Source organism: Octopus sinensis, linkage group LG2, assembly GCF_006345805.1.
Source record: "Octopus sinensis linkage group LG2, ASM634580v1, whole genome shotgun sequence".
Classification (NCBI taxonomy): Eukaryota; Metazoa; Mollusca; class Cephalopoda; order Octopoda; family Octopodidae; genus Octopus; species Octopus sinensis.
Genome location: NC_042998.1, coordinates 79840919 through 79855620, shown reverse-complemented (window position 1 = coordinate 79855620; position 14702 = coordinate 79840919).

The following is a 14702-nucleotide window of genomic DNA, read 5'->3' as shown; positions in this document are numbered from 1 at the left end:
GCAAGCATTCAACAAGCTGAAGTTCATAATAAGTGAGGGGGGAAAAAAACTTGGTTTTAAGCCTTACTCAGTATTGAATATAACAAAACTGAACACAAATTTTTATATTATTGATGCCCTTGCATTATCAAAATTGAAAAGATACAGTTGGTACAGTTGATGAGGATATGACATACATAGACACAAAGACACACATATATATGTGTATGTGGTCTGTGTGTGTCAAGCAGTTGGTGGTGATGTGACATACATAGGCATATATATGTGTATATATCTATATACATAAAACTCAACTTGTGTATCTGTGTGTGTGTCTGTGTGTTTAACTTCCCGGCACATCTCCTCCTAGCCAACAAATCGTAGAACCACCCAAAATGGGTCACTTAAAGTTTAGGCAAATGAAACTTGAACTGCGCTATTTCTGTTCCGAAATTCATCTTGCAAGTGCAAAAATCGATAATTTGTTTGTTTAGGCCTTATCCCATGCATTGAATAGTGAACTTTACTCAGTCAGTTGTTTGACGTGAACTGTGTTCACCACACGTGCAAGCATGCGTAAATTGTTTTCATAACATTTTTAACGCTTTGAATTAAATGTGACCATTTTGCATTGAGTCTGCAGTTTGAATCACTTTAACCAAATTTTAGCAGGCCGGATTTTTGATCATCTCGATACATCGCCAGCAACTCCCTGAAACTCTCCCCTGAAATCCCCGTTGAGAACTCTATATATATACTCAACTTGTGTGTCTGTGTGTGTATCTGTGTATGTGTATCTGTGTGTGTGACTGTGTGTGTATCTGTGTGTGTGTATCTGTGTGTGTGACTGTGTGTTTAACTTTTGGATCTACCAAGTTTCATTATTAAGAATGGAAAGTAGTGTGTAGCAAATCTATATATATAAAGCTGAAGTTGTCTGTGTGTGGAAGGTTTGGTAGCCTCCAACTAACACTATCTTCTTTGAGACCCTACAGGGCAAGTTGACCAAAATTGAGATTATGATAGAAAGCTTGCTCTTCATTCTGTAGAAGATAAAATTCAAATCAGACCATGTTAACACCAAAAATTATTTACATCAAAAAGGTGCTTTTTTTCTATGAAAATCCTTATTTTTTACGATTTTTGACTGCTGTGTCACCATTTTTTGGTGTATTTCAACTGGAAAAATGTTCACTTGAAGAGAATAACAAGTTACATAATGCTAAATTTTTACTTTTCAAAAATTCCAATTCTAAAGGGTCGAAACAAACCCAAGCAACACCGGGTGATACTGCTAGTATATATATATATAATATTAGAGAGTATAACTCCAAACTTACAGGCAAAAATCCAATTAGTATTAAATCAAATTTTACAAGTCTTTTTATTTATTATATATTGTTTATTCCTTTTTGTACTTTTTGTGATATAGTTATATGTTTTATGATATATTTTATTTTTTCTTTATGATTTGGTTTATGTCTATCATTGTTTGAATTGCATAATAGTGGCTTTTCTCTAATTTATATATATATATATATATATATATATATATATATGTACAGAGAGAGAAAGAGGGAGGTGCAGTGAATAAATTGTCATCTAAATTACACAAAAATCAAAATAACACTGACATCTCATTTTAACAGATATATTTACTAAAATCACATTAAAATATCTTGAAATACTAAAGAGTAAATTTATTTGCTAAAATTGCCATTGGGTTCACCCCCAACTTCAAGACAACTGATAAGAAACTTAGACACTCCCATATCCCTGGCAATGGACCTGATTCACTTGGAGAGATCATTGTCAATCATGGCCTCGATCTCACCAACAAATTCAGGAGTTCTTTTCTTATCAGAATGATCAGAGTGAATTTTCTGAGTTGCCATACTTTTGTAATCACCATTAGATTCATCCAACTCTTTCTGAATCCTCTGCACTATTCTCAGATTGACACCCAAACATTCTGAAATGTTCATACTGGAGCTTCCGGTGTGAATGCCAAGCAGTACAGCCTGTTGTTTTCACATTTCTGGCAGAGTGAATTGCATCATGGTGCTGTTTTTCTCACAGATGGTGCTCAACTGACCCTACTATACTGTGTAGTCAACAAAATCAAAAACAAACGATGTGTATGCACGAAATAAAATATAAAATTATGACAATTTACCCATCGCACCCTGTATACATGTCTATGTGTGTGTATGTGTCTTTGCATCTGTGTATGTCACACTACTACCAACTGCTGAAGAACAGGTTTTGCCTAAAACTGACCTCTCTCTCTTTATATATATATATATATATATATATATATATATATATTATAAAATAAGGGCAAAAGAAAAATTCTAATGCCAAATATGCCGAAAAAAAGACAAAATTGTCAATAATTGTCAAAATATTGACAATTTGGTGTTTTTTTTGGCATATTTGGCATTAGAATTTTTCTTTTGCCCTTATTTTATAAGTTATTTATTAATTTAACCTTTAAAGGTATTTTTTGATATGCTGGCCATTGATAAAATTTTTTTCGAAAATAATTTTATCCTACATTAGTTGTATATATATATATGTATATCTTCTCTTCCCACGTGACCGATTGGCCAGCCTGCTCTTCCTTTTTGGTCTGACCGTGGTCCATGCAACATTGATATTCTTCCCTGTGTTTATGAAAATTTTGTATCTCTGCCATAAGGCTTCATTTCCACACGCACCAGCTTAATTCAATTCGACCTTAGTCGAAAGATGCCTGTTGTTATGTTATTATTTTTATTGTATTTATATTTGTGTAACATTGTCCGTTTTTTTCCGTCCTTGTTTTTGTATACATTCGCTGCTTTCTTCCAAAGAATCTAATGCTCTTAGCTTAGTTTTTCCTTGGGGCTGGCCAGATTGGAGCAATCTCAAGAATAATCAGCCGAAATTGCGAGGATAATCTAGTTCTTGACTGTAGATAGAAAACTTTGAATGGCCCGTCCTTGATTTCTTTGTATCATCTTTCTGGATGTTTTGTTGTCCCCTTTTTGTATCACCTAGTTGTCCAGATGTTTTGCGTTCTTGTCCCATTTTGTATGTTATATATATATGTGTATATATATATATATATATATATATATAAATATATATATATATATATATATATATATATATATATATATATATATATATATATATACACATACATACATAGAGAGAGAGGTCAAAAGTAAATAGATACTCCTCATTCTATCACTTTATTTGTGCTGACACAAGTTGGTGCTTCAAACTTGTTAGTGTATTATTATTTTTCATTTCAGACTACAGCATTTTAATTGTTTATAGCCTTGCCAAGAGAGTTATCTCATTTTCAAAGAGGACATAGTGTAAGTCAGTCTAAGGATGAACTTAGCCAGTGTAAGATTGCACAAAACCTTAGAATTCCTTTTACTATAGTGAATATACAATTCACTGGCAAAGGACAGGGATCAACTGCATCCTTCCCAGGTTGATCTGGACTGTGCTGAGCTGATGTTGCAGAGCAACTCCAAATGAATCAGAGTGCTTCTGTGAGATATCACCATCAACTGAAATGAAAATAATAATAAATTAACAAGTTCAAAGCACTAGGAAGTATCAACATATATAAAATGATATAATTAGGAGTATCGAGCATATGTTTATGCTTGAGATGTTTCCTCCACCTCCTCATCACCACCACCGCCACCATCACCACCACCACCGCTGCCGCCGCCGCCACCACCACCACCACCATCCTCATCACTTAATGTCTGCTCTCCATGCTGGCATGGATCGAATGGTTAGACATGGAGTTAGCTAGGAGGAAGCTGTCGAAACTCCAACTGTCTGTTGTGGTATGGTTTTTACAACTGGATGCCCTTCCTAATGCCAACCATTTAGCAGAGTGTGCAGGGTGCTTTTACATGCCATCAGCATGGTTGCATTAACAAAGCACCAGCACCTGAAAGGACAACCCAGTATGTGGGGAAGACAGCGATTTGACTTAGCTTGTATATATATATTATTCATAAAGACAACCCCAAATAGGTGCAAACAGGGCATGGTATTTGTTAAAGTTCCATATAATTAGAATGATTTTATTGCAATGAATGTTTAAACATTTTTGAATAGTTAAATTTGTAAATGTACTACAAATTGCTTTATGTATATTTTATCATATATCTTATTTCTTTATTGCCCACAAGGGGCTAAACATAGAGGGGACAAACAAGGACAGACAAAGGGATTAAGTTGATTACATCGACCCCAGTGCATAACTGGTACTCAATTTATTGACCCTGAAAGGATGAAAGGCAAAGTCGACCCTGACGGAATTTGAACTCAGAACGTAATGGCAGACGAAATACCGCTAAACATTTCGCCTGGCATGCTAATGTTTCTGCCAGCTCACCACCTTATTTTTTTTTTTCTCAGATGTGAACTGATCAACAAAGCCATGTTCAGACATATGCTTGTCTATGTATATAATTTTATTATATATCTTTTATCATTTGCCTCTTTTCAGTCATTGGATTGTGGATCTCTTGTGGTACCACCTTGAAGGATTTAAGTCAAACAAATCAACCCCAGTACTTACATATTTTTCTTTAAAGTTTGATACTTGTTCTATCACTCCCTTTTTCCAAATCACTAAGTTATGAGAATATAAACAAACCAATACCAGTTGTCAAGCAGTGGGGTGGTGGTGTTACAAATATACACACACACATATATACAAGGAGCTTCCACACAATTTCCATCTACCAAATTCTCTCACAAGGCCTTGGTTGGCATGAGGCTATAGTAGAGGACACTTGCCTCAGGTACTGCACAGTGGGACTGAACCTGAAAACATGATTGCAAGGTGAGCTTTTTAACCCTACAGCCTAGAGAACTGTTTCTCATTTGCCCTATAATAAACTTTTTAATAAGTGTAGTACTATAATATGAATTAACTGGATTTAAATAACATTGGCTTTACAGGTAGCAATTATTGATTTATCCTGGATATGATGAAGCCATGATACACTTCTTTTGTTGTGGTTGTGATGATAATAACAGTAGTGAACAGGTTTCTTAAACAGAATTATGTTACAAAATATTGGGTTCAAATTTTGGCACTAGGCCAGCAATTTGGGGGGAGGATGTAAGTTGATTACATCGACCCCAAAAGGATGAAATGCAAAGTTGACTTTGATATATCACACACACAAAAAAAAAATCATTGATACTCATATATCCAGTTGTCATTATTAGAAGAAAAAAAGATATAATATACTCAAACTCACTTTTATGAAGTTTTCTACACAGTCATTTTGGGGACAAAATGCCATCAAAATCTCATAAAAAACAAAAACAAATAAAATGTTCAGTTTGTGGTATCATAGCAATTGTTTTTACATCAACACTGCTCAGTAAAACTCAGTAATTAGTCTTGCCAATTATCCAAGTAAAGCTAATAGGAAAACAATACATGAAACATCTTAAAATAGAACACAATTATATAATACTGTCCACCCAGAAGCCTTATCACACAAAAAACAACAGGAAAAGACAAATTGGTATGTATTAAAATCTGTAGTATACAGACACACTGAAATTGGCTTACAATAAAAGGCAATGGACAGATAATGCCAGTCTTTTATTGGTACAATCAGCATGGTGGCTTTGTGTCAAGTGACAAAAGACACTGTACTTAAAAGTAGAGTGGGAACAATTGAATGTTGTTAATATCTGAAATTTCATTTCTAAAATCTGTCTGTGGTAGAAAGTTGCCAATGGTTACAAATTAACACTGCACTACTATGCAAATTTTTGCAGGCTAGCAAAAATAGTTTTGTGCATGTGGCCTAGTAGTTATGGCTTTGTTCTCATGATCATGAGATCATAGGTTTGATTCCTGGACTGGATGGTACATTGTATTCAAGAGCAAAACCCTTGGATTTTGCACTGCTTTAGACTACTCAGCTAAAAATGAGTACAAATGGAGTGAAGGTAGAGAACTTTCTCCTTTTAGTTGTTAGATGCTTAGGTAAAAAAGCAGGAGAGTTGAGAGGAATTCTATATCAGCACATAACTACATAAACATTTAAAACAATTAGTGAATACATAGTACATCCTACCAGGTCATATTCACTTGTGAATGATAGCTATGGCACTATATCAACTAGTAGTATTAGTAATTTATGCAGTATTCATATTATATTTTCTATATAATTGCATAAAACGTTACTATTAAGTCAACGATTTGAAACAGGAACTAGTAAGTGCTATCAATCAACTTATATAAACAATGTATGTGAAGTTTCACATGGGAAAATAATTTTAAACACAATTATCACAAAACTAATAGGTGCAGGCATGACTGTGAATAAGAAACTTCCAACCATGTAGCTTTGGGTTCAGGCCCACAATGTGGCACCTTAGCCAAATGTCTTTTACTATAGCCCTTGGCTAACTAAAGCCCTATGAGCAGATTTCATAAACAGAATGAAAGAAACTCATTATATACACCCCCCCCAAATATATATAGGTGTGTGTGCGCACTCATGTTTGTGTCTCCTTGTCTCAACATCACACAATAGTTGTAAATGAGTGTCATCATCATACAAATAGTATCTTTGTTTACAATCTCTCAAGAGGATATTTCTGCTATGGAAAAATATTGGTTGCTTTTACAGTTGTTTTATTAAACTGTCCAGTTATGGCAAAGATGAAAACAGTGCACCTCTCTTTTATATGTTCAACTCATGAAGTTAATTTCTTGCTTTGCTTATTATTTGAGTCAGTGCTGCCAAAATCGTCTGAAAGACAGACACTTGTTCAATGTTGACGATTCACTCTGTTGCTACTCAAGTTTCTTGCAATGAGCCAGCTCCATCAATAGTATACCCCATCAATTGTGGATCATGTCTTGCAAGTTACTTGGTGACTTCATTAGTGCTGGTGCTACATAAAAAGCAATCAGTACACTCTGTAAAATGGTTGGTATTAGGAAGGGTACGCAGCTATAGAAACCATATTAAAGCAGATATTGGTGCTTGGCACAGTCCTCTGGCTCACCCGCTCGTGTCAAATCATCTTACCCATGTCAGCATAGAAAACTGTTGTTAAAAAATGATTATGATGACGATGATGTGTGTGTGTGTGTGTGAGAGAGAGAGGGAGAGAGAGAAAGAGGGAGAGAAAGAGAATTAGAGTGAGGAGATGGTATGTCTATGAGGTAGAGGCTAATATGTTAGTTACTGAGTTACTGACAACCAGGCTTAAGGCATATAGAATAAACACAAAAAACTTGGTATCCTTTCAACTATGTTGCTTCTACATTCTATCATTGTATGGAAATATTAGAAAACTAACCTCTTTCTGGATTTTACCGGAAATACCATGCTCTGTAACAAAGGCAAGTAGTGACATAACACATATAACATTTTTATTTTACAATACATTACTCTGGGAATTCATTATTTCCTGTATTTCCCAAACAAATTTCAACAGTTTCAGCAGACATTGTCAAACTTTTTTATTTCCATATGCAATAGTGTCTTTCAGTGACTGGTCTCTTGCTTTATATTAACAAATTCATTAAATAGCAATTAAAAATATAACTCTATTCTTATGTAACTTGATATTTATTTATCATGGGACTTTACAAATGTATGCAAATAATGTGCTGAAGTTTGGTAGACAGAGTAAATTATAACTACTTTTTTTACTGTGTTTTTGTGTCTGTATTTTCCCCCACCCCATACACACACACACACACACACACTATCACTTAACAACTGATTATAAGTTTGTTTACATCCCTGTAACTTAGCAGTTCAGCAAAATAGACTGATATAATAAGCACTGGAGTTGATTTGTTCAACTGAACCTTTCAAGGTGGTACTATAGAATGGTTGCAGTCTAATGACTGAAATAAGTAAAAGATAAAAGATTAAAAAAATAATAGTTTGCATCCCAACCAATATTGTTATACTTGTTAAATCAAAACTTTGCATACCAATTGGTTAAATTTCACAATTAACTATGTTTCATAGTCTTTTCTACTTCTTGCTCGATTGCAGTTTTAAATTGCTTTGACAAGTAATCTTTCATTTAATTTACAAGACATAGGTATGATATATATTTTAGGAAACAAATGGTATTGTGTTCAAATTTAACAACTTTACAGGCATAGATGTGGCAATGTGGTTATGAAGTTTGCTTCCCAACCACATTGTTTTGGGTTCAGTTACACTGCATAACACTTTGGCAAATGTATTTTGTTATAGTCTAGAGTTAACCAAAGCCTTGTGAGTGGATTTGGTAGATGGGAACTGTCATGTGTGTTTGTGTGTGTGTGTCTCCTTGTCCTGACATCATGTAATAGTTGTAACCGAGTGTCATTGTCATTCAAGCAGTGTCTTTATTTCCAGTATTCAGTGAACATATATCCAGATATGGTAAAATATTACCTTTCTTGGAAACAGGTGGGGGTTGGGAACAGGAAGGGCACCTAGCCATAGAAAATCTGCCTCAGTGAATTCAGTTTAATCCACACAAGCTTGAGGAAAGTAGACATAAAAACAGTGGTGATGATGACCATAAATTCATGAACGGTTGTTAAATTTAAACTCAGTATCCCTTTTTCTTCTTATAATTGCATTTATATCTATGAAGCCCAATCAGAATAGTAAATTGATCCTAGTCCATGGCTGGTATTTCACTTTATAAGGCGGTGAGCTGGCAGAAACGTTAGCACGCCGGGCGAAATGCTTAGCGGTATTTCGTCTGCATTACGTTGTGAGTTCGAATTCTGCCGAGGTCGGCTTTGTCCTTCATCCTTTCGGGGTCGATAAATTAAGTACCAGTTATGCACTGGGGTCGATATAATCGACTTAATACCTATGTCTGTCCCCTTTGTGTTTAGCCCCTTGTGGGTAATAAAGAAATAGGTATTTCACTTTATCAAGTGTGGAATGATGAAGAACAAAGTTGACCTCAGTGGGATTTGAACTCGGATCATAAAGAGCCATCCTCCCTTTCTATACTGCCTGTCACTATCCCATACCACCTTGTCTGCCAGCATGCTCTAATTCCATTTTTTCTCAGGTTTCTATTATTCTTCTGTCATAACTGTCCTGTGATTCATGTACACTTTTGTAACAACCTTGCCATCTCACTGATGTTTTTCCTGAATAATGGTGCATAGCTGAAAATGCTGAATACACCAATCACTTCATCCACTACCACACATTCCTCTCATAACTATCACCCATGCTTCACACTCTATAAAGAAATGGATGGCTGAGCAGAGATATGAGGTTGTGAAGTCCCTTTAGTTGTAACAAGGAGATGGCTGTCTCTCAAGTGCTTTTGTCATGAGAAATACACCCACTACATTCTGTAAAGTGTGAGATTGTAAGGACCCTTTAGTTTTGTTGAGGACATGACACCTTTTTATCGTAGGTGGCATGAGAAAAAAAGAACTCTTATTATACTCTATATAGTGAGTGGTGCAGGGCTGATGCTAGGAAGTGCAGAGCCCAATTAGAGAATTGTCAGTAGGGCTCTCTACAAAAGCTGAAGATTGATGTTTTATGCTTCATGTAGTATGCCAGTCCCAGCCAAAAAACATTGAGAGTTTGAGGATCCATCATTAGCTACAATGATTTACTAAAAGTTCATCACAGCATCTTCTGCTCAAGCAAGTGCACAGGGCCCTCTCTTAGCATGGGGCCCGATTTGAACAAATTTGCCTAATTGGCTTAAAACTGGCTCTGGGTGGTGTTAAGAAGAGGATCCAATCATAGAAACTAAGTCAAAATGAAACATGAATTAGATGAGGTTCTTCTACTTCATCTAGGTGAGCAGGTGCATCCAAACTATAGCAGTATGAACAATGGGCTTAAAACAAAGAAGATGAATTTGTTCGATGCTCTCCTGATTTTGCTAATAGGGAAAATTGAAAACAGACATATACACAATTACAAGAGAAGTAAAAGTAAAGGTGTAAAGATGAAGGATATGAAAAGAAAGTGAAAGATAGGCAGTGATAATAGGAGGGGACAGACAGGAGTACTGCAACCACATCTGGCTCGGTGCTGTCACACACACAGACATCCCGAATAGCATTTAGAGAAGGGCCATTCAGCTGATTGGCATTCGACCACCAACAGACACAGTCCAGCCTTTGATCCACAAATATGCTGTCTCCACACACGCACTCTCTCTCTAATTTTTCTATAGCTACAATATTGTGTTCTTTCTTCCCAAGAGCTAGCAAGTCTTATACCTCATTACTGCCCCAAACACCATCCCTTTGAAATCACCTTGTTTTTATGTCTTTCTTGCAGGTATTGACCTGCCACAGTTTAAACAGAACATGAATAATGCCAACCTCATCAGTCTCAGAAGATCTGTAAGGATGGTTCATGGGTACTCGGTCTTCTTCCAGTTAAATAAGTTAAAAAACTATATGCAGTATATTGTTGGTATGGGTATTACTAAGTACTGGATCAGTCCCAATCAGGTAGACCCATGATCACTTGTGACTATTCCATTTTTTTCCAGGCATAGTATCTGGGAGAAAAATTTACATAATACAGGAGTACATAGTACAATGTATCCTTCGTTTTCTTCTAGCATCTGGATAACTATGTTGACTCATCAATTAATGTGTGTATCATCATCATCATCATCGTTTAACGTCCGCTTTCCATGCTAGCATGGGTTGGACGGTTCAACTGGGGTCTGGCAAGCCCGAAGGCTACACCAGGCCAGTCAGATCTGGCAGTGTTTCTACAGCTGGATGCCCTTCCTAACACCAACCACTCCGAGAGTGTAGTGGGTGAGTTTATGTGCCACCGACACAGGTGCCAGACGAGGCTGGCAGACGGCCACGCACGGATGGTGTTTTTTTATGTGCCACCGACACAGGTGCCAGACGAGGCTGGCAGACGGCCACGCTCGGATGGTGTTTTTTATGTGCCACCGACACAGGTGCCAGACGAGGCTGGCAGACGGCCACGCTCGGATATGGTGTTTTCGGTGTTTTTCTTATGTGCCACCGACACAGGTGCCAGACGAGGCTGGCGAACGGCTACGATCGGATGGTGTTTGTTATGTGCCCACGGCACGGAGGCCAGTCGATGCGGTACTGGCTACGGTCCCGTTCGGATGGTTTTCTTATGTGCCACCGGCACTGGTACCACAAGGATACAAATTCCATTGATGTTCATCTATTTTGATTTGGTTTGACTTGATTCGATTTGACTTTGATTTGATTTGCCTCAACAGGTCTTCACAAGTGTCACAAGCAGGAAGGTATGCACAGGTGGACTGACTACGTCCCAGGTAGGGGCCACGGGTTATGGCTTCACTAGTCTTGCCGGGTCTTCTCACGCACAGCATACTTCCATAGGTCTCGGTCTCTAGTCATTTCCATGGTGACACCTAACGTTCGAAGGTCGTGCTTCACCACCTCGTCCCAGGTTTTCCTGGGTCTACCTCTTCCATGGGTTCCCTCAACTGCTAGGGATTGGCACTTTCTCACACACCTATCTTCATCCATTCTCGCCACATGACCATACCAGCGCAATCGTCTCTCTTGCACGCAACAACTGATGCTTCTTAGGTACAACATTTCTCTCAGGGAACTAACGCTCTGTCGAGTAAGTACACTGACATTACACATCCATCGGAGCATACTGGCTTCATTCCTCATGAGCTTACGCATGTCCTCAGCAGTCACAGCCCATGTTTCACTGCCATGTAGCATGGCAGTTCGAACACATGCATCATACAGTCTGCCTTTACTCTGAGCGAGAGGCCTTTAGTCACCAGCAGAGGTAAGAGCTCCCTAAACTTTGCCCAGGCTATTCTTATTCTAGCAGTTACACTCTCAGCGCACCCACCCCCACTACTGACTTGGTCACCTAGATAACGGAAGCTATCAACTACTTCTAATTTTTCCCCCTGGAAAGTGACGGAAGTTGTTTTCTGCAGATTTTCGGAGGTCAATGCTCCCGAGCATCTGCCACATATAAAAACTATCTTCCCAGTTAGCCTACCTTTGACATTGCTGCACCTCTTATGTGTCCATAGCTTACACTGGGTACATCTTATAGAGTTTCTACCTACACCCTTTCTACAGATCGAGCAGGGCCATCTTCCTGAGGACATTTGTGGATTGCCTACCCTTCTACTTATTAGTACTTTGGTTTTAGCTAGGTTGACTCTAAGGCCCCTCGATTCTAAACCCTCCTTCCAGTTCTGATAGTGACTCAGCAATTAGAGCGAGGTCGTCAGCATAGAGGAGCTCCCAGGGGCAACCTGTCTTGAATTCCTCTGTTATTGCCTGGAGGACTATGATAAATAGGAGGGGGCTGAGTACTGAACCCTGGTGGACCCCAACCTCTACTTTGAACCCTAACCTTGCTTACGGCATCTCTGTACATGGCTTGCACAGCCCTCACCAGCCATTCATCTATCCCTAGTTTCCTCATTGACCACCAGATGAGGGATCGGGGGACCCTATCAAAGGCTTTCTCCATGTCAACGAAAGCCAGGTACAGGGGCTTATCTTTGGCTAGGTATTTCTCCTGCAGCTGCCTTACCAGGAATATAGCATCAGTGGTGCTTTTCCCTGGCACAAACCCAAACTGCATCTCATCTAAACTAACTCTCTCTCTAATTAGTTGGGCTATGACCCTCTCCGTAACCTTCATTACCTGATCCAACAGCTTGATACCTCTGTAATTATTTATATCTAGGGCATCACCTTTACCTTTGTAGCAGTTGACTAGTACGCTGCTACACCAGTCATTGGGTATGACTCCTTCATGTATCACCTGGTTGACTATAAGGGTGACTAGGTTATAGCCGACACTGCCAGATATTTTGAGCATCTTTGCAGTAATTCCTGATGGGCCTGGGGCTTTCCCTGTCTTCATGCTTCTAATTGCCTTAGCTACCATGGAACTATCAACTCGGATAGCTGGTCCCTCTGTTGGGTCAACATTCGGCAGACTCTCTTTATCCCATTCATTTTCTTTATTCAGCAACCTTTCATAGTGGCATCTCCAAACCTCTCTCTTTGCATCCTCATTTAGCGCAAGTGAACCATCATCCATGCGAACACACTTCTCTCCTACCACATCACGATTCTCTCTCACACACTGTCTTGCAACACGAAATACCTCAAGTCTTTCATCCTCACGGCGCAGAACATTAGCAAATATATATATATATATATGATGATGATGATATATATATATAAAATACAGTGTACATTTAAACACATAAGGAATCCACTCATGGGACTCAACATGCTAGAAAGAACAGCTAGGTTCTATAACCACAAAATTAGGGATAAAATTCGACAGGAACAAAATGAAAAAATAAAAACATTTTACTAATCTAATTTCCTGGACCAATTGGTTTCTGATTTTAGTTTAGCAAGTAAATAACTTTTACTCGCGAGGTGAAAACGTTTTCAACAGGAACACCTTAGATTAAATATATAAACACGAGGCGATCAACTATGTGCCTCTTGTTTAGACATCCTAATTTTTTCAAAATCTACTGCGCAGACGCAGTCCTTCGCCGGCAATAACAAAATGCCAACTTTTAAAAACCGAAAATTATCCAAAAAACTTACAATATTTAATCATTTCAAAGGGAAGACATGGGGTGAGGTGGTGAAGCATGATCTTTGTACATTGGGCTTCATGGAGATGATGAGAAGTGACTGAGACTTTTGGCAATATGCTGTGCTTGAGAAGATTTATCAAACCAAATAAAATCATAGTCATGGCTCTAGTCAGTGTCATGTAAATGGCACCCATGAAATCATAGCCATAGCGATTGCCTGTGTCACGCAAATGGCACCCATGCCAGTTGCATGTAAAAAGCACCCATTACACTTTTGGAGTGATTGGTGTTAAGAAGGGCATCCAGCTGTAGAAAACCATGCCAAATTAGACTGGAACCTGATACAACTCTCTGGGTTACCAGTTCCAGTCAAACCGTCTAACCCTTGGTAGCATGGAAAGTGAATGTTAAATGATGATGAAATGCATGTTCTGCTGATCTGACAGTTTCAGCACGAGTTTTCTTTCAAATTAGTGTAAAACGTCTGTTACTCACCAATTCGTCAATAATTGGGACACATTCTCTAAATGTTGATGTGCTAGCCAAATTTCTTTTTTTGGAGTCGTAAACATTATTTCTTTATTTGTCTAAAAACTTATCTATTAAAGAATGTCTATTATTTTGTTTATCTTTCACCAATAACTTTTCTACCTCTATTCTAACAAAACAAATACAATTAATTTTATATAATATCTTGAACTGTTTTATCTAACTACTCCACCACCACCCTGTTGACATTGTGAATATTATTTATTTTATTTGTTTTGAAATACAATTTCTATAGAATGCTTTTATTTTCTCACTGCTAATCTTTCATCATGCATGCTCTGGAATATGTAGAAATGAAAAATGTTAATCTCTTGCTTGACCAAAATTTAGGAGAAACGCACCAGAGTAAAAAAACAAAAACAAAAACAAAATGCTGAAGAATATTATTCCTTGATATTTAAATAGTTTGATATAAAGCAGTTTTATATGTTGTTACAGTGCTGGAATATTGGGGAAAAATGAACTAATAACAGCTAAAAAAACTCTTGGAAGCACAGAATACCAGAAACTGGTAAACAAGAAGCACAAATTAG